The sequence below is a fragment of the Phyllobates terribilis genome, unplaced genomic scaffold, assembly GCF_046119375.1.
Source record: "Phyllobates terribilis strain yellow unplaced genomic scaffold, ASM4611937v1 Scaffold_5__5_contigs__length_657084704, whole genome shotgun sequence".
Lineage (NCBI taxonomy): Eukaryota > Metazoa > Chordata > Amphibia > Anura > Dendrobatidae > Phyllobates > Phyllobates terribilis.
Window position 1 is genome coordinate 114703959 of NW_027362765.1, and position 22081 is coordinate 114726039.

General features: G+C 36.3%; 1 long non-coding RNA gene across 1 annotated transcript; it reads left to right on the forward strand.

Moving 5' to 3' along the window:
• The first annotated feature begins 421 nt into the window (after positions 1 to 421).
• On the forward strand, positions 422 to 21236 carry LOC141270923 (uncharacterized). Its single transcript, XR_012321769.1, has 3 exons — positions 422 to 684; positions 13501 to 13657; positions 20494 to 21236. It is a non-coding gene; the product is annotated as an uncharacterized lncRNA (long non-coding RNA).
• Positions 21237 to 22081: the final 845 nt, after the last annotated feature.

Genomic DNA, 22081 nt, shown 5'->3' on the forward strand with positions numbered 1-22081 from the left:
TGATGTTTCCTTTGGAACAGCTTTCTTCTATATTCGTGTCTGCATTGGTTATTACCTGAACTCCCGCTGGTGCAGCACTGCACCTCCCAGCATGCTTAACAGATGCGGGCAGTGAGTGCATACCAGGAGAAAAGCTAAACTCCATCATATATCTATGCCCTGATGCCATTGATGATGGGGATAGAAAGCTGTGTGTTCATTGTTAGTCACACTCTAATCTTTGAGTCGATAAAAGAAAAAAAATGTTTACACCCCTAATGGTAGAATCTATAACACCCTGGTACTCCTATTGAAAAACTACAACGCCTAGCATGTCCTGAAAGCTGCAGTGAGATGCGAGTCCCAGCACTTCCTCCTATAACCACTGGATGGCAGCATAATGCCATATATTGGTAGCCGCCCCCCCCCCCCCTCCCTGTGCCCTCATTATCTGGCACTTATGGGGAACGCTGCTTTCCAGTTTGTTTGTTTTTTTTCCCCACTCATCTGACCTTATTGCATCGCTGACAACACAAACACCCGGCATATGCGTTATTTATTTCTACATAATTTCCCATTATCGGCTGCAGATGATTCATCCAATGACTGGAATCATTATTGACACAACACACAGGAACTGTCTCCAGAAGCCACTGACTCAAGGAGACGTCTGAGCAGCGGCCATTCCTTCCGCCGTCTTATGAGGTATTACTCAGGGCTTTATGCAACAAGGTGCAGACGACTGACTGACTCACTCACAGGTGATCTGGGTCAGGACGTTGCTAAAGAAAATGAGACCTCGAGAAGTTCTGCAGCAGCTGTATTTGTAGGGCTCAAGCTTCATGTATGACAGTGTCCCTATAGCTGGCAGCCTCCATATGGGACTGCAATCAGGGTCCTGACCTGGGTTTATTGCTTTTACCCTGAGCTGCTGTTATATAGACCTAGATACAACGGTGTTGTAGACCGTATCACACGAACTAAGCTTAGATACACAGTCCAGCAGAAAGTGATGACTACATGCGTTTCAAGCTAATGTTGGGGCTATACGTTCAGGAGGTGTGCGCCTGGCACTGGTTGTAGGGGCCCATTGTAAAAAATATATATAATACAGTACTTTTGGACACACCTTCTCATTTAAAGAGTTTTCTGTATTTTCATGACTAGGAAAATTGTACATTCACACTGAAGACATCAAAACTATGAATTAACACATGTGGAATTATATACTTAACAAAAAAGTGTGAAACAACTGAAAATATGTCTTATATTCTAGGTTCTTCAAAGTAGCCACCTTTTGCTTTGATGACTGCTTTGTACACTCTTGCCATTCTCTTGATGAGCTTCAAGAGGTAGTCACCGGAAATGGTTTTCACTTCACAGGTGTGCCCTGTCAGGTTTAATAAGTGGGATTTCTTGCCTTATAAATGGGGTTGGGACCATCAGTTGTGTTGTGCCGAAGTCTGGTGGATACACAGCTGATAGTCCTACTGAACAGACTGTTAGCTGCTTTTTTCCTACCATAATACAAATTCTAAGTAAAGAAAAACGAGTGGCCATCATTACTTTCAGAAATGAAGGTCAGTCAGTCAGTCCGAAAAATTGGGCAAACTTTGAAAGTGTCCCCAAGTGCAGTTGCAAAAACCATCAAGCGCTACAAAGAAACTGGCTCACATAAGGACCGCCCCAGGAAAGGAAGACCAAGAGTCACCTCTGCTTCTGAGGATAAGTTTATCCGAGTCACCAGCCTCAGAAATCGCAGGTTAACAGCAGCTCAGATTAGAGACCAGGTCAATGCCACACAGAGTTCTAGCAGCAGACACATCTCTACAACAACTGTTAAGAGGAGACTTTGTGCAGCAGGCCTTCATGGTAAAATAGCTGCTAGGAAATCACTGCTAAATATATAATTCCACGTGTGTTAATTCATAGTTTTGATGCCTTCAGTGTGAATGTACAATTTTCATAGTCATGAAAATATAGAAAAATCTTTAAATGAGGTGTGTCCAAACTTTTGGTCTGTACTGTATATTCATGCCCATTTTTATTTATTTTTTTCATAAAAAAAAAGTTAAATTGTGCGAGGGTTTTTGTGCCGTATAGACAATGTGTTACCCTTATACAGGTGCTTCTCACTAAATTAGAATATCATCAAAAAGTTAATTTATTTCAGTTCTTTAATACAGAAAGTGAAGCTCATATATTATATAGAGTCATTACAAACAGAGTGATCTATTTCATGTGTTTATTTCTGTTAATGTTGATGATTATGGCTTACAGCCAATGAAAACACAAAAGTCATTATCTCAGTAAATTAGAATACTTTATAACAGCTTGAAAAATGTTTTTAAAATCTGAAATGTTGGCCTACTGAAATGTATGTTCAGTAAATGCCCTCAATACTTGGCCGGGGCTCCTTTTGCATCAATTACTGCATCAATGCGGCGTGGCATGGAGGCGATCAGCCTGTGGCACTGCTGAGGTGTTATGGAAGCCCAGGTTGCTTTGATAGTAGCCTTCAGCTCGTCTGCATTGTTGGGTCTGGTGTCTCTCATCTTCCTCTTGACAATATCCCATAGATTCTCTATGGGTTTAAGGTCAGGCGAGTTTTCTGGCCAATCGAGCACAGTGATACTGTTGTGTGTAAACCAGGTATTGGTACTTTTGGCAGTGTGGACAGGTGCCAAGTCCTGCTGGAGAACATTTCCATCTCCAAAAAGCTTGTCGGCAGAGGGAAGCATGAAGTGCTCTAAAATTTCCTGGTAGACGGCTGCGCTGACTTTGGTCTTGATAAAACACAGTGGACCTACACCAGCAGATGACATGGCTCCCCAAACCATCACTGATTGTGGAAACTTCACACTAGACCTCAAGCAGCTTGGATTGTGGCCTCTCCACTCTTCCTCCAGACTATGGGACCTTGATTTCCAAATGAAAATTGGAACTCTGGGACCTTGAGGAGTGTGTCAATGACTGCCTTCTGGACATCTGTCAAGTCAGCAGTCTTCCCCATGCTGGTGGAGCCTACTGAAACAGACTAAGGGACCTTTTTAAATGGAAGCCTTTGCAGGTGTTTTTTTGTTAATAATTCTAATTTACTGAGATAATGACGATTGTGTTTTCATTGGCTGTAAGCCATAATCATCAACATTAACAGAAATAAACACTTGAAATAGATCACTCTGTTTGTAATGACTCTATATAATATGAGTTTCACTTTTTGTATTGAAGAACTGAAATAAATTAACTTTTTGATGATATTCTAATTTAGTGAGATGCACCTGTACTACAGAGCACTATGATTATAGCGATGCCGTTTATTTTGTCTCTATCTGGTTTTGCAGAATAACACTGACTTTCCATCCCCATCCTTTTGTTGGTTCCATTTTGGGGAATATACAATTTTTTTGATTACTTTTTATTCTATTTTTTGGGAGGAGCGGAATGCACAAAAATATACATTTTTCTCCCTCTGTTTAACCGCGTAGATGCTGCAATTGCTGCTGACTGCGGCATCTAAGACATTAAAGGGCCAGAAGAGATTTCACCACGTATTCTGGCTGTTATAGTAGAAGCCCGGCTATCAATTGCCACCGGTATTCCGAGGTGACCAGACGCTGTGCCCTGTGCAATCACCATGATGGACAGTTACGTTATTCTTGCCTTAAAGGGTTAATCCCATCTTCATAGATGGATATTATTGGATGGTTCTAGTAAAAAAAAAAAAAAGACTATGTTGCAATTTACTGCTTATTAAAATTTGCAGCTGTTCTTGAGATATTAACATTTTTATTCACAGCTAGTTGCCTAGGAGACCAACCACTGCTGCTGTCAAGCTTTTAAGCCCTGCCCAGGATTGGGAGGTAAACAGTGCGCTCAGGAGATCCTTACCAGCTCCAAAACAGTGCTTACAAGCGCAATAGAAAAGAGCTTGTAAGCACTGTGCATGTTCTGCTCTATAGCAGCGGTGGTCGAGCTGTAAACAAAAGAGAAAAATGTTAATATCTCAAGAACGGATGAAAAATTTGATCAGCAGTAAATTGCAAAATTGCTCATGTTTACTAGCACTATCTGACAATATTCCTTTATGAAGATGGGAACAACCCTTTAAGGGGTTAAATAATCGGTATGAAATGTACACTGACCAGATGGAGGGCCAAAGTACACCATATAGGTCTGCAGTGAATGGGGGCCTGTAGGAACGGTAACGTACATCCCAGGAGCGATTCCCAGCCTATATGTACCGCTAAATGCAAAAACACAGTGTGCACTTGGTCTTAGATACCTGAGCTCTGAAGACAGGATCAATTATTAGGATTACATACACTGGGTCAGAAGAAAGTATCTCACATAATAGGTTTAGATACACAGATGAGCAGAAAGTGTTGCACAGGATAGGTTTAGATACATGGATCAGCAGTAAGTATAACAGCATAGGCTTAGATACAGGGATCCGCAGAAGGTATGACATAGAATAGGCTTAGATACATGGATCAGCAGAAAGTAATGACACAGGATAGGCTTAGATACATGGATCAGCAGACCGTATTACTGTCTGCTGAATCGCAGACTGTGTATCACACTAGACAGGCTTAGATACATGGATCAGTAGAAAGTATGACAAGATAAGCTTAGATACATGGATCAGTAGAAAGTATGACAAGATAGGCTTAGATACATGGATCAGCAGGAAGTATAACAGGATAGGCTTAGATACATGGATCAGCAGAAAGCATGACACAGGATAGGCTTAGATACATTGATCAGCAAACAGTATGACAGGATAGGCTTAGATACATGGATCAGCAGGAAGTATAACACATGATAGGCTTAGATACATTGATAAGCAGACCAGTATGACAGGATAGGCTTAGATACATGGATCAGCAGTAATTATGGCACAGGATAGGCTTAGATACATGGATCAGCAGACAGTATGACACGGAATAGGCTTAGATACATGGAGCAGACACTGGCCAGTCTTAGATACAGCAGCTCTGTAGGTTTCTGTGGCTCTTTTCCACTATTGGCAGCAGTGTGCGCCCGTCTCATAGGTTCAGCCCTGGTGTTGGTTGCGCCATTGTTTGGGAGCAGCTCGTCCTCTGTTCCTCTCCGCGGAGCTCTTCTCCCATCATCACCTCGGATGGTGGAGTTGTCGGCCCCGGGGGGCTCCATTGTCAGCAGCCGTGTTTATCTTCACAGTAACACTTAAACTTGTTTGTGTAACTCATTATTATCATTTTATGTTCAGTTTTTTTTCTCCGCCTTCTCAATGTAACCTGCAATTAGAAAAATAACTGCGCTCCTTTCACAGACCGCACAAGTCCGCACTGCTGGAAATACCTGGAAAATAGGTTTTAAAAAATTATTTATTATTTATTTTTTTTTATACATAAGCCCCTCATCAATCTTTAACCCATTCACGCCTTAGCTAATTTTAGTTTTCGCGGTTGCGTTTTTCCTTCCCTTTTTCCAAAAGGCGTAACTTTTTTTTTTTTTCCCTGTCTATACAGCATAAGAGGGCTTGTTTTCTGTAGGAGAAGATGTAGTTTAGATGACACCATTTTTATTACCATATAATGTCCTGGGAAAAAATCTAAGTCTTTATATTATGTAATAAAAATGACCCGGTGTCATGATTGTTCCCCGGCAGTACGATTACAGCCATGCCAAACTGGTAACGTTTTTTCTTATTTAACTGGTGAAAAAATGTCAGAATTTTGTCAAACAAAAATGTTATCGCATCGCTGTTCTCTCTGACAAAGAACTTTTTTACATTTCCTATTGACGGACTGATGATTTTATTTAGGCCATTTTAGAGAAAATATATTTTAAATGTCGCTTGTTCCATTTTTTGTTGGGTTGAGTAATGACCGAAAAATGGCAATTCTGTTGGTTATTTTCTTTCTTTATGGCTTTTTCCGTGCATGTTAGATGAGTTTCCATTTTTATAGATTACATTTTTATGGATACAGCAATGCGTATTATGTTTTCTTTATGTATTAATTTTCAAATATGGAATAGGGGTAATTCAAAAGGTTTTTCTATTATTATTTTCATAGTTTCAGAACGTATATATATATGGATAGGCTTAGATATATGGTATTGTCAGTAAAGCACTATGGAATTAATGGCGCCATATAAATGAGTAAAATAAATAAAATTAAAAAAAGAAATATATATATATATATATATATATATATATATATATATATATTTTTTTTTAATTTATATTTAGTCCCCATGGGGAACCTAAACCTGCAATCGATAGATCTTTATTCTGCCATAACTCAGTTTGGCAGTTTATAGGGAACCTTACTGTTTCCTTTGACACCCAATGACTGGGCTTTACAGTAGCACCAACATGGCAGTCCTGGCAACCCATTGGCCTATGAGTACTTGGGCAGGATCACTCGCCTTAAATGCCACTGTCAGAGATTGTCAGCAGCACTTAAGGGGTTTAACACCACGGATCAGAGAAAGCTCCGGTCGCTGCTGTTAACCGGCATCTGCCTAGTGTGTGCCGCGGGCTCAGCTCCTGAGCCTGCTCCATACACTCACATCTGAGTACATCCTGCATCGGGAAGGTGGTAATGTACTTATCTAAGAATGAGGGCACCCCAATATAGAGCTCTAGTACCCCCTCTACATTGCACACAGCCAATTCTGTAAATGTTAATATTCCAACACACCACTAGATGGCGCTTAATATAGACAGAGTCCTATGGCTCCCAATGAAAACAAAGGGAGTCACAGTAGTCTGCATTCACTAGATCACTAGCGGACACAGACAGAAGAGGCCCCTGTGCAAGTACAGTATTCGGGCCCTTTGCAGTCCAATATCTCATCATAATGCACAATTGCACCTGCTTTGGAGGTGGTAGTGGCCCCCTTACCTCTAGGGCCCCTGTGCGGCTGCACAGCTTGGACCAATGGTATGTCTGCCCCTGCACTAGATGCCACCTAGTCACAGTCACCCACCGCCAAAAGTTCAATATTTAACAAGCATCTGCCTACAGGGATTCAGAAAGTCACACCAAGAACAGATCTGACAATAAAAGAAACAGCACAGATCATGAATATATTGTAACCTTTAGAGAATCACATCTCATTACCCTATGACAACACTACCTGTCCCTGTACCCTGGTAATGTATGAGAAACCGTCAGAACTCAGCTTGTATCCTTGCAGGAAAAGTGAGAAAGTAAAAAGTCTGATTAGCTGCTATATGGCCCCATGAAAACACTGACCTATTTGTGTGTCAATAAGTGTTGTCATAGGGACACGGGTATTAAAGATATTTTAAAAGGACATGTCATATACAAACTTCTGATTGCTCTCAATCAAAATAATATTGAATAAGGTAATACTTGTACCTTGAAGGGAACTATTGATTGCATCTTTATATATATTTTTAAGGTTTTTTCTGTGATGCGTTGTATTGTGTGTTGTTTTCATTTTTTAGCAATATTTACAGAGTAAAACAATGCGAAAGAAAAATGCAATACACTTGGAATATGTTTTTCTATTTTGGGGGATTTTGTAGATTTATTTTCTTGAAATATCAATTATTATCAATTTTAGAAATCAGGTAAACATGGTAAAAAAAGTATAAAAAACAAAGAAAAAAAAACAGATACATTTTATTTTTCACCTTGGTTACCTTATATAAGACTGGAAACATGAAAGCGAGACATCAGAAAACAGTAACACGCACAGAGATCTGTCTCCCCTCTTATTAATATTACTTTTACATATTATTTCTATCCTTCAAAGAATTATTACAAGAAAAGAAAAATGGTGGAGAAATAAAATGGGTGCACCCCGCAGCCACGAATTACAGTACGGGGACTTCAAAGACAAAATTTTATTTAAAACCTTATTCATTGTTCTTGGCTTCATCAATAACTCGTTGTCAGTGACGGCTTAGTTTAATATTAGCTGTAGGCTGAAAACACACACGCAGGTTTTGATGCAGTTTTTCGAGCCAAAGCCAGAAAGAGGATCCAACAGGAAGGAGATTTTTTTTTTCTTTAAATTCCCATTCCTTTTAAATCAACCTCTGATTATGGCTCAAAAAAAGTATCTAAAAACCGCCATAAAAAAACTAAAATATTGCCGCCCATAGAGCCAGTAATGCTCCTACCAATACGTTATATATGGTATCAAAAAAATCTGATTTGACCAATGCAGAATTATCCAATATAAAAAATTTAGCAAAACGATTTACAATTTTTTTTTTCATTTTTGCTGTCATTTTGTGTTTAAAGCCGCTTTTCTTTCAGACTCATCTACATCGTAATTTTACAAACATTTGCCCTAGAATGTGCTAGAAATTTTCATTTTTATTAATAAAAAAAAAATCTAAAAAAATTAAGGTAGAAAATACAGGTTGAAAGCAGCGCTAATTGGTTTGCAATAATGTATTTAAATATATATCCAGTGTTACATAATAAAGTTACCATTAGGTGGCGCTGTTTTAATGCTCTCTGTGGCTGCGATTTCATTTTTTGCAAGGAAATTCAAAAACTGAAAGGATTATTTATTTTGAAAAAAAACACTGTTTTTTTGATTTCGTACATTTAACCAGTTTTGAAATACTGGCATCACCCCATTTAAGGCATTTTTATGTGTTGTTTAATCTTAGTCAATTCATTTAGATCAAAATGTGGAGTTATAAAATAATCGTTGTTTTAGTTTTGTAGTTTTATTTTCATAAATCGATATTATAAATGGAAATAAGCAGCTTTGTAACATATATTATTAGAGAAACTTCTTTCTTTCTCCTCCTGGACTGATCTTTCATTTTCAAAATTCTCAATTCATAGGAAAAATCTGTCTTTAGTAAATACAGACTTTACTTTCCCATTACCGAGATAGGAGATGACAGTTGGTGCTCATAAAGTTCTATGGAACTTACAGTAGAATGTCTGTGTCTATCTCTAGCTCCTCCCCTCCATAGAATTTTAAAAGCACCAGCTGTCATCTCCTATCTCAGTAATGGGAAAATCTGTTTTAGATGGATTTTCTCATGGAAAATCTGATCATTTATTTGATTTAAAGGGATAGAAAATTTGAAAGATATATTGAAGTTGAAGTAGCTCATTTACAAACAATAGTTATGTTTAGGCCGGTTACAAACATCCAAGAAAACAGACCGTGCTCTGATCGGAAGACCTGGCCCAGCCAACCGGGGCTCCTGACCTGAACTCTGTGCTTCGTTTATGCCTATGAAGTCTATAAAGGAGTTCGCTCAGGTCGGGAGAAAGCAGTATTTCAAACCTCACTAAATATATCAAATGTCAAGACCAAATTTTTTATTTTGTATCAACTTTTTTAAATGAATAATTTTTCTTTCAACTTTGAAATTTTCTCGAAAAAAAAATACAATTACAGTCACACAGAGAGCATTAAAACAGCGCCACCTAATGGCATCTTTATTATGCAATACTGGATATACATCTTTTTACATTAGGCAAGCAAAAACGGATTTCAGTAAGCAACTTAGCGCTGCTGTGGCCTTTATTTGTGACTATAATTTTATATAAAGCGCCGTAGAATCAATGGCATATATATATATATATATATATATATATATATATATATACACACACACACACACATATATATATACATACACACCCACACATACATACACACATATATATATATATATATATATATATATATATATATATATATATATATATATATATAATATTTTTTTTATTTATTTTTTAAATTGCAAGAAAACCTTCTAGAGAGAACTTTAGCATTATCATTAGTCGGGCAAGTCTGAATGACAACCTGCCACAGGCACAAAAGTTACCTAAATCAGACATTTATTTATTTATTTTTTAATTTCTCAACCAATAGTTATTTTGTCTGGTAACAAATAGATAAATCAAATACAAATTTGGGAACTTTTGACAGTTCAAAAGTGTTATACAGAAATCTAATTGAATATAATGAAACCTGTAAATAAATAAAATAAACATGTAAAATCCATCATATTACTATAACTATTATTTTTATTAGTAGTAGTATATTTAATTTTAATATATATTTTTTTTGCAATTATAAAACATTTTATTTTCTACAAATACTTGGAAACATTTGAACCTTTCGATATCTTGGGGGCCATGAAGTCCTTGCTGTAAAGTGACAAAGTTGAGAAGTTTGTCTGGGTGTCTTAATGGTAGCTGTGGGTGGGGTAGATTAGATAACATTAATAACGCTGCTTTACAGATCACTGGATAAACCTTGCCTGGAGCAGCGCAGCTAAATATATCAGTAGCGTCTAAAATTCCACATTTTATGTAAAATCTATTCCATTAGTAATTACAGTATTCTGTTACATTTACTTCACTTTCACTGCTCAGTAGTGAACGTTATCCCTGGCAGATTGTATTTCTATGGAAATCCTGAATTTATTACATTCTCTGATTTTTTTTTCCTACACTTTTCCCACAAAAATTAGAATTTTAACAAAAATCCAAATGTTTGCTCTTTAAGGTTCAACTTATCTGAAGCTACTCTCACACAATGAATTAGTGACCTGATAATACTTGATGGAACTGTTGTTTTAATGGGAACCTGTGAACAAGGAGTTACCCCTATGACAGTATGCATCTTGTCAAGATGCTTTCTAAAGGTTTATCTAGTAGTCAAATGTAGTACCACATACTTTATAAAAAGTTCTTTGGAAGATAACTTAATTTGAGCCATATGCAAATGAAAGATAAAGATGGGCTCAGACTTTTAAGGGGCCCCATACACAATAAATAGGTGTCGGCTGTAAGATGGTTCGGCTGATCGTTCAGCCAACTGCTATCTTCCCTTGACTACTCCTGTGCTCCTCCCCCAACTACTCCTTTGTCCCTCCAACTACTCCTGTGTCCCCCCCCCCCAACTACTTCTGTGTCCCCCCCATCTATTCCTGTGATCCTAGAATCATAGAATCATAGAATGGTAGAGTTGGAAGGGACCTCCTGGGTCATCTGGTCCAACCCCCTGCTCAAAGCAGGATCCACTAAATCATCTCAGACAGATGTCTGTCCAGCCTCTGTTTGAAGACGTCCATTGAAGGGGAACTCACCACCTCTCGTGGCAGCCTGTTCCACTCATTAATCACCCTAACTGTCAAAAAGTTTTTTCTAATATCTAATCTGTGTCTCCTCCCATTTAGTTTCATCCCATTGCTTCTAGTCTTTCCTTGTGCAAATGAGAATAAAGATGATCCTACAATGTGACAGCCCTTGACATATTTGTAGACCAATATTAAGTCTCCTCTCAGTCTTCTTTTTTGCAAGCTAAACATTCCCAAATCCTGCAACCGTTCCTCATAGGACATGGTTTACAGACCAGTCACCATTCTGGTCGCTCTTCTCTGAACTTGCTCCAGTTTGTCTATGTCTTTTTTAAAATGTGGTGCCCAAAACTGTACACAGTATTCCAGATGAGGTCTGACCAAAGAGGAGTAAAGACCGATAATGACTTCACGTGATCTAGACTGTATGCTTCTGTTAATACATCCCAGAATTGTATTTGCCTTTTTTGCTGCTGCATCACACTGTTGACTCATGTTCAGTCTATGATCTATTAGTATACCCAACTACTCCTTTGTTCCCCCCAACTACTCCTTTGTTCCTCCCCAACTATTCCTGTGTTCCTCCCTCCAACTACTCCTTTGTTCCTCCGCATCTACTCCTGTGTTCCTCCCCCATCTACTCCTGTGTTCCTCCCCATCTACTCCTGTGTTCCTCCCCCATCTACTCCTGTGTTCCTCCCCATCTACTCCTGTGTTCCTCCCCCATCTACTCCTGTGTTCCTCCCCCATCTACTCCTGTGTTCCTCCCCCATCTACTCCTTTGTTCCTCCCCATCTACTCCTGTGTTCCTCCCCCATCTACTCCTGTGTTCCTCCCCCATCTACTCCTGTGTTCCTCCCCCATCTACTCCTGTGTTCCTCCCCCATCTACTCCTGTGTTCCTCCCCCATCTACTCCTGTGTTCCTCCCCCATCTACTCCTGTGCTCCTCCCCATCTACTCCTGTGTTCCTCCCCCATCTACTCCTGTGTTCCTCCCCCATCTACTCCTGTGTTCCTCCCCCATCTACTCCTCTGGCGGTTGCTTATCTAGTTTCGACCAAAAGGATCGGCCATCCAAAAATGGACATGCTGGATCCTTCTGTCCTCTGACATAATCTGTCACGGCAGAGTAAGGAGGCTTCATACACATTAGGCTGTCAACTGAGCCATGCAATATAATGGGTTTGAACAACATTAGTCTAGTGTGTATGGGGGGTCTTAAAAGTCCTGGCCAATTATCAGGGCCACCACTGGCTTGTTGATTATTGTGGATGGTGTCTACAATGTCTTTCACAGGCTGCAGGAAATCTGAGGCTTGCATGGTAAAGCTAAAAAACAGTGAGATCACCTTTGGTCTTAGGTGTACATGGCACCCACTAATATATTTAGATTTTTTTTTTTACAAAATTTAGGTATCAGAATCTTTGGTATAAAGCTCCTGTGGTGGCCAAATACGGTCAGATCCAATTTCCTTGAGACTGAATCCAAAGGTTAGTCCTTTATTTTGAGCAATGGTCTTTAGCACAATTTAATAAAATGTGATTAGAGATGGAAAATATATCCCAATTAAGTGATACATGTCTGTTCTAATAGAAGGGTTAAATATTGGGTTGGGAATTTCTCAGCCATTTTTTTTGTGTTGACATAGGGGGTATGATTGCAAAAATTTCTCTATCCAGTGGAGCAAGTTTCCATCAGATGGCCACAAGAGACAGAACGTAAGGTTCCTGGACCTTGAAAGGAAAATCTGTATCAAAGCTCAAAACATACCATGTGCCACTTGCTGGCCTCTTGCGTGGCAGAGGGGCATTTGGGTTTAGTGGAAATATTTCTAATACTACAGCCTCAGTAGTTTTGGTATCTATGGTCCATATTGCATCAGCTCTGAAGAAATATCTACAAGATGTTCCTTAAATATACATCTAGAGTAGCAACAAGATATTTCCAAAAGGTTTCCACCAAAAAATAATATCTAAGATTGTACAAGAACCAAGCAGCTACTGAGGGCCCCACAAGATGATGGGTTTAGGCCTGGTAAATATGCACTTGGCTCCTTTTCTCCATTATTAGTTGGGTACACCAAGGTTCTGGGATGGTGACATGACTCCATAATGACTTAGCTATGGGACACCTCTTATGTTGGGATCGTTATGAGATCCATGTTTTTTATGATTGATATTTACTCAGGACCTGAAATTTACAGTAATAAACCTGCAATGGAAAATTATCCATTGAGGAACTTTACGGTGAATCCACATCTCAACCCACCTCTACTGACATGGCCAATAACAGGGAGTGGTGGCTGTTATTTATGTTCATCGGACAGAATGCATTGGTTGTGGCACTAAACAGGTGCAATCCCTTGGGCCGTGATGGATGCAACCCCACTTTATTTTTTTATTAATATATATATATATATTTTTTACACACAGGACTGTGAGAGTCATTGGCATGAACATAACATGAATATATCACAGAAGTCCCGCGGGCAGACATATTTCTGCTTTATATCTCTCCGGATTCAGGAATGTAACCCGTCCTGCAGGCCAGCTCCAGTGTTTTGCTTGAAGTTTACATACAGTTACTCAGGTGACATAACTTTTGATAATTTGTAGCACCTGGCTGTCAGCAAAAAAAAACCCCAAAGAAAGAAAACAAATTACCATTATTAGCAGCGATGGCATACTACAGAAATTAGGAAGAAAAAAAAACTGTTGTAGAAAAATGCTGTAATTATGGTTGCTTGAGGGCTGATTTGCAAGAAGCAAAATATTTCTTTATTTTTTTTTATTATTTTAACAAGCAGAACAAAATATTAAAAAAAAACGGAAAAAACAAACTGCAGACTCAGGATATTTTCAGATAAGAACGATGACAATATTTTGACAGTAAGGCTTTATTGACATGTGCAGATTTTACCTTATTTTGAATGTGATGTTTGACACATTTTCCTGTCAATTTTACCAAATTTGCATCAGATATAAAACAAGTCTACCTGCATAAAAAGTCTAAACACTGCAAAAAAAACAACATAAAAATACAACAGAAACTCAAAAATTATATTTGGGATGTAGATTCAGTATGGTGCTATAGCCTAATACCAAGGCAGAGTGTCATGTTGGCACCCCTACCATAGGACCCAACACCCACTTGGCACCCCTGACATAGAACGAATGAAAGAGCAGCACTTTCCATGCAAAAATGGGCACGAAGCCCTCCACCCCAAGGTTATCACCAAACCCTCTTGCGTACAAATCCAAAATCAGATGGTTAGAAAAACTGATTTTATATATATATTATATATATATATAAGATTTTTATATATTATATATATTTCCTCATAGACTGTAACCTTGCGAGCAGGGCCCTCACTCCTTTCATTATGTGATATGCTTATTCTGTATTGTCTGTATAAGTCCCCCCTAAAATTGTACAGTGCTGCGGAATATGTTGGCGCTATAAAAATATAAATTATTATTATAATATATACTGTATTTATATATACTGTATATTGTTTGCTAATTTATTCTACATACATATTCTTTTTCTTTTACTTACTTTTTTATTTAAATTTCTCTCTTTAACTTATCTTTTTTTTTTTAAATCTCCAGTACAAATTATATATATATATATATATATATATATATATACACACACACATATACATACACACTCTGGGATCCTGATGTTAATTGGACTAAGTTAAAGAGAAAAATTTAAATAAAAAAGGAAATATAAAAAAGAAAAAGAATATGTATGTAGAATAAATCAGCAAACAAAAATCTGAAACAATTCACAGAATTTAAATTCATGAGAGAACGGTATAATTAGCTGCCAGTAAGTAGATCATTTTACCTGTAATTTTTTTCGTAGAAATTCCTTGTGGGCAGGGTAATAAATGTGTCATCCTGCTCGCAAAGGCAAGATAAATTGACAACAGTAAAAATGTTATCTTACATATTTTTTACATTTTTTTATTTATTTATTGTGAGAAACGTATCCCCCCTCCTCTCTTGACCTTTTACACCTGGAGTCATATTTATAATAAAGTTTTTATTTAAGGCACATTATAGGTTTCTTACGGTAAAAAAAAATGATTGCAATCAAAAGTAATTATATGTATATTGGAGATTATTAAAATGAACCAATAGTATTAAGAAAAATAGGAAAGCAAATTAAAGAATATAATACATTGATATTGCATTCATATTAAATTGCTAATACCAATGGTAAGAGTAACATAGAAATATTACGAATATATAAAAAAAAATATATATATATATATATATATATATATATATAAAAATATATATATATATAAATAATCACATAGTATATAAAATATGAAGGCTAACAATGCATAAACATAAATAATAAAAAGCTAAATAATAAAATGGAATTAATGATAATAATAACAACAATAATAATAATAATAATAAACAACATCACCATCGTCATCCTCCTATACAATGATCAGAAAGTTCTTCTGCGAAGAATAAAAGAAGAGGATTAGAAGAATATACCATACACTTTGCTGGAAGCCAGGAAAACCTCTCCTCCAGGTATTACTTAGAGCTTTGAACGTTGATCGTCATCTATGAGTTTTGGATTAATAAAAAAAAAAAGTGGTATTTCACAAAAGTCGAAAACAAGAAGATCCACGCCTGCTTTATTTCAGAGTTCAACCAGAGGCTGCCATTTCTCGGCTTCACACCTTTCCAGTATTATGGCTCTAGGTAAAGAACTCACAAGCTTAAAAGTTTGCTTAAAACTTGTAAACTTTTTTTTTTTTTTGACTTGTACTTGGCCTTTAGCTAGAAATGAATGAACGCAATTGAAAGCCAATTTTCTTTTCACTTTCATAATTATGTCTATATTTTACGCTATATATTACGCTGCAATATTTATCATTTATATTTTTATACATTTTTGTAATATATATTTTTTGCATTTTATTACAAAACATCTTCTTGTTTTTTTTATAAACTTAGTTTTCATTTGTGTTTAAATGTATGGATTAGGTTTAATGTGTTTTTTTAGGATTTTTGTTTATTGCATATATTTATAGTTTTATGATATATTTTATTCATTTTTATTTGTGTTTAAATGTATAAATTAGGGTTAGTTTTTATATTTTAGGACTTTTTTAGATTTTTCAACTACATATTTTTATGATATTTTATTTGCGTTTAAATGTATAAATTAGGGTTAGTGTTTATTTTTAGAATACTTTTTTATATTTTTCAACTACATATTTTATGATATATTTTCTTAGTTTTTACTTGCGTTTAAATGAATAGATTAGAGTTAGTGGGTTCTTTTAGGATATTTTTTTTAGATTTTTCAACTGCATATATTTATGTTATACTTTATTTTTTTTTTATTCTTAGATTTAAAATTCATGTTAATTTCCAGAATAATATAAATTATAATCTACGGTGGGGGGAGGGAATGTACAATGTTGACATGAAATCACTAAATGCTGCCCTGTAATCTCATAAAAATAACTTTATTACCATTTCTAATGTTGGCGTATTTCCATGTTTCCAATCATTTAATTTAATAGACTTGCGGCTGGGTGTAACCTTGATGAGCGGAGATTGGGTAACGAGTCTGTTTGTCAACAAAGGTATCAGTGCAGGTAGCCACACGTTGGTGAATGCTTGAGACGTTTGGAGTCACTGGGATGTCTCAAGTCTTCCCTTGCTGTCAGGGAAATGTAGCCTTACGTGGTGACTAGGGGCCAGAAACAACTCAACCGTCCCCCAAGCAATGCATAACAAACAGATCTTGGAGCATACCCACCGCCATTCTCTATTGTCAGAGCACAGGTCATAACCAAAGGTAAATTTCTTCACTTCAAGAACAATCGGGGGCCCTGACTCATAACAATTCAACTTCCAACAGGACAAGACGCTTGTTAACTGTTTTCATGCCTCAAATATTTGTAAGTCTTCCACCCCCACCTCCCAAAAAAATAAATCTAAAACTAAATAGAAGGAACAAGGCGAAGAGGAAGACTAGTAACCCGATGGCTTGATACTATCATGATAATGGTGGAGTAGACCCTGGTGGACCTAACTAGACTTGCACAAGATCGATCTTCCTTCAGATCGTTCATCCATCAAGTCGCCATGGCTCGAGATCGAGGAGAAAGCCATTACGAACAAAAAATAAAACTGTAAAAAAAAATTTGAAAATGATCAGCTGCATCCAATTATTGTTGATTATTTTATAGGTTGTTATAAGGCTATACTATGGAATTAAGGTTTATATGGGCGCTGTTTACATGATATGTTTTGGTGTCGTTTTTGCAATTTGGACAATTGACAAAGAAAAGTGTAAAAAAAAAAAAAACACCATTTGTAGACTTAGATTCACATTTTTCTTTCCCAATTTCCATTGGTCTGTGGCTCCTAGTCCCATTGTTGAAACACTGGAAATAGCCACTCCGCCAATCCCTGGCTTTTTTAGGTACCAGTAAACACAGACTAGTTGGGAGTCGGGACCCCAGGAGTGATGAAATGGGACCTGAGTATTATTCCTTTTATTTATTATTTTTTTATGTGGTCTGAAGACTTTAAGCTATCATTTTTATTCCCCAAGAACATCCATTTTTTTATATATGTAAAAGAAAAAAAAATTAGGTATGAGGAAAAAAAATGTCAGATTTGTCCATATACCGTAAATCTCAAATACATTCAATTCTAAACAGATTGAAACAGGATGCAAACAGGACCGACCTATTAAACATTTATCTATCCTGTAGGGGAAGAATATTTTTGTTCACTTTTGTATACATTCTAGGAAACTAACTATATCGTACTACATCATAATTACAAAGTACATTATTTTTTCTACATTTTGAAAAAAAAAAATCTAAATACATATTGGGGCTTTGTTTAATCAATATATGTTTCTGCCATTGTTCTATAGGGATTGTTTTATAAGGATAGTAACTTTTAACCTTTAAATTGTAAATGAGCCTGCCCCTTACCTGAAAGATGTTGGCTGTGTTACACAGCTGGTATCTACCTGTAACAGCTGCGATCGGTTAGCTCTGATAACTGCTGTTTAATCATTTAAATGCAGTTGTCAACGAACAACAGTGGTAGTTAAATGGCCATAGGTTGTCATGTCAGCAAGGAGTCTCCTGAAGGCCCCCATCACTGCAAAGTTGGTCCTCCAATGTGCCTGGTCTTTATAGGTATGTTATTTTGACTATATAGTGCAATACACTAACATTGTCGTATGTAGGCCAAGCAGTAAAATGATAACCGGTGTAAGCCCCCTAAGGGGACTAAAAAGTAAATTAAAGAATAAAAAAAGGTGAAAACAATTTTTAAAGTTAAAAATGTAAAAATCCGATTCATCTTTCTGTTCCCAGTTTAAAAATAAAAATAAACATGTTTGAAATCGCTGCATCCGTAACAATTTGAGCTATCAAAAAATAAAAGTTACCCATGCAGCAAACACTGTAAAAAGTAAAAAAAATTGAAACGCCGGAATTACACTTTTTTGGTCTCCACGCCTCCTAAACATGAAAAGAAAAGGAGATCAAAACGATTGAGCATAGCCCAAAATGGAATCAATAAAAACGTCACTCGCCACACAAAAAAACAAGCCTTCACACAGCTTAATTGACAGAAAAAAGAAATAAATAAAAGTTATGGTTCTCAAAAAATGTCATCATAAACAACATTTTTTTTTTAAATTTCCAAAATTTTTAATCACCACTTAAATATAATTTTTTTTTTTAAATACAACTCTGGTATCTCTGTAATTGTATTCAAGTGGGAAAGTCACGTTGACGGGTCATTTCGACATCACAATGAAAACCGTAAAAATCCCCCCCCCCCAAAAAAAAACAAAACAAACGGAATTGCGTTTCTTTCACAATTTCACATCACTTATAGGGTATAATGAAAGGTGCCATACAAGACTACAAATCGACCGGCAAAATAAAAAACAAGCCCTCCTTCAGCTATGTTGATGGAAAAATAAAAAGTTATAGCTCTTACAAGAAAGTAAAAAAAATTGGGGTTAAAATACTACATTAGAATTCACTAAATGTGTTTGGTTTGTGCAAATTCCCAAAAGATCTTTATAGATCGTTTGGGTAAATATATTTTTTTTTGCTTTTTTGTAGTGTAATATTGTACAAGCTTTTTTAATCCCTACAAAAGTTGCCAAAATATTGAAGCAGAATTACCTTGAAATCCAGTTTGGCCGCACAATACCACCAAGAAGCCGGACCTGCTACACTATGGGGTTTTTTTTCTTTAAAAGAACAGGTAGAGAAAACAAAACCTCAACATTTCTATGTTAATGAAGGTTTTCTTTTGAGGTGGACGGTCATTTACATGCCAATATCCAGAGCTCTTTTATGTGATTAATCTGTTGATAAGTGTCTAAACTAAAATTACTTAAGACAACAAAGGAAAAACCATTGTTTGTGTACAAAGATGCAGCGTGACATCACTTTGTGATGGACAGCCCAGGTGAATTAGCCCCCAAGTTAGCTGACAGAATGGAATGTACGCTTTCAACACCCAGCGTCCAGTTTGGGAGTTAAACTGTAAAAAAACAATCCTGTTAGTAACCAATAATTTCTCTAATAGGTTTTTGTAGTTTTTCTAGGACTAGGACGGGCCAAGAAACATTGTGGGTTTACTCAATTACTTTAAACATCAGAAAAAAAATAATAATAAAAGAAAGAAAGAAGGAAAAAAATAAAGAAGGAAAGAAAGAGTGAAAGAAGAGAAAGAAGAGAAAGAAAGAAGGAAAGAATGAAAGAGAAAGAAAGAAAAACAGAAAAAGAAAGATGAAAAGAAGGAAAGAAAAAGAGAGAAAAAAAGGAAAGATAGAATGAAAGAAAGAAAGAAAAAAAATAAAGAAAAAGAGAGGAAAGATAGAGAAAGAAAGAAGGAAAGAAAGAAAGAAAAACAGAAAAGAAAGAAAGATGAAAACAAGGAAAGAAAAAGAAAGAAGGAAGGAAAGATGGAAAGATAGAATGAAAGAAAGAGAAAAAAGAAAGAAAAAGAGAGGAAAGAAAGAGAAAGACAAAAGAAGGAAAGAAATAAAAAAAAGAGAGAAAAGAAAGAAGAGAAAGAAAATCAGAAAGAAGGAAAAAAAGAGCAGGAAAGAAAAAAAAAAGTAAATTGATAAATAAATAAAAAAAATCTATCAATAATTGTGTATTGGTGAAAACCAACCTAAATATAGTAACTCAAATTCCAAAAGAAATTATTATTTTATTATTTCTGTAATGGAATGTTTCTCTATTGTTAATGATCAAATGGTAAAAGAAAAATATTGAAAGCTAAAAAGAAAAAGTAAGAAAAAGGTAAACAAAGTAAAAAAGCTAAAACTTCTGTTTGATCTCGTTTTTTTTTTGTTGTTTTTTTGTTTTTTTCTATTTACAGTAAGTAACCCACAAGAACAAGAACAAACTGAAAATAACTCAGCTGAACTGGATGTGACTCGGGATGACTTGCAATCAAAATAAGCCAGGAGCTATTGTCACATTCCCAGGGGCAACAACCACTCTTTTTTTTTTTGTATATCTCAAAATCACGTGACTATCTGCCAACTGGATATCGCTGCGCTGCCCATCTATATGGTATCCATGATATTTCCAATTTAATATTCACTTGTGTCTCTGTTGGACGAGTAAGGGCTCGTTCACACATGTCTGATTTTTCTTCGGACTGAGTGTTCCCAGGAAAGTATTGGAGACCTGATTAATTTTGATCTAGGCGCCAGATCAAAATCGCCAATGCAAGTCTATGGGTCCGGGAAAAAAATCAGACCGCACTCAGATGACATCCGAGTGTGGTCAGTTTTTCACGCACTGTCAGGAGAAGTTGGAGAAACTTTTTTTTTTTCTCCACTTACAAGAAAAACTGATGACACTCGGACCGCACTCTGATAAAACACTGATCAGAATAATAATCTGTCCATTTTTTTTCGTACATGTAAAATACTGGTTTGAATGAGCCCAACACAAATTTTTTCAGCTAAAATCAAATTAAGCAGAAAAACTTGGAAGTCTAAAATGCTAAACATCCTACTATAGATATTAGTATGTTAACGATTGTTCAGTTTCGGGGCAAAAATGTTTCATATTACAACAGTATCAATTCTTGTAAAAGAAAATAAAAATAAAACCAAAAGAAACAAGTAATTTTTGCCTTGGAATGTTCTCACTTCTCTTACTGACTCCATTTTCAGCTTCTTTACCATGGACCTTACTGATCCTTCCCCCAAAACAACCTCAAAACAGACATCTCTCCAAATGTTGATACAAATGATAATTTGTCATTTTGAAATTTCATAAAATTTGTAATTAAAAATGATTTATTGAATAACGGTTAAAATTAATTAAGTGGAAAACGCGAAAATCTACGTGATATATGGAGTCATTGTCTAAACATGTGCACCCATGGAAAATGATCGTGTGATTTATGGCTTGTGTTTTATAGTTTCAGAGTGAGGGTTTTTAAAAACTGCTTTTGATATTTGACCTCTGAGAACCGATGTCTTCTTGGCCGCTGACACTCTGGGGTTAATCTGTTAAACTGGAGAGGTCAGGGGGAAGGGATCAGAGGTCAACAGTACAAACCTTTGCCCCAGGTGATTGCATCATAACTTATCAAGCACATCTTGTCTTTACAGGTGTTCATTCTCTTTATCTCTTACCTTCTTTTTTGACTCTAGAACTCATCTCTGAGTCTCATCACCATTAAGTTGGCCATAGACACAGCAATGCCTGGCTTATGTCTTGGTCTGTCCATGACTAATGGTAAAAAAAAGGGTTTAAGGACTGTCCATGAATATCAAAGACAAGTGGGTATGTGAAAAAAGAAAAACTTTTTTTTTTTACAGTGACTTTTTTTATTGAACAAATAACAGGCGATTGATTAGATCTGCTACAAAAAAAAATACTGGGAGATTAAGCAGTGGATTTGCATAGAAATGAAAGAAAAATACATTATTGGCTAACTTGTCAAC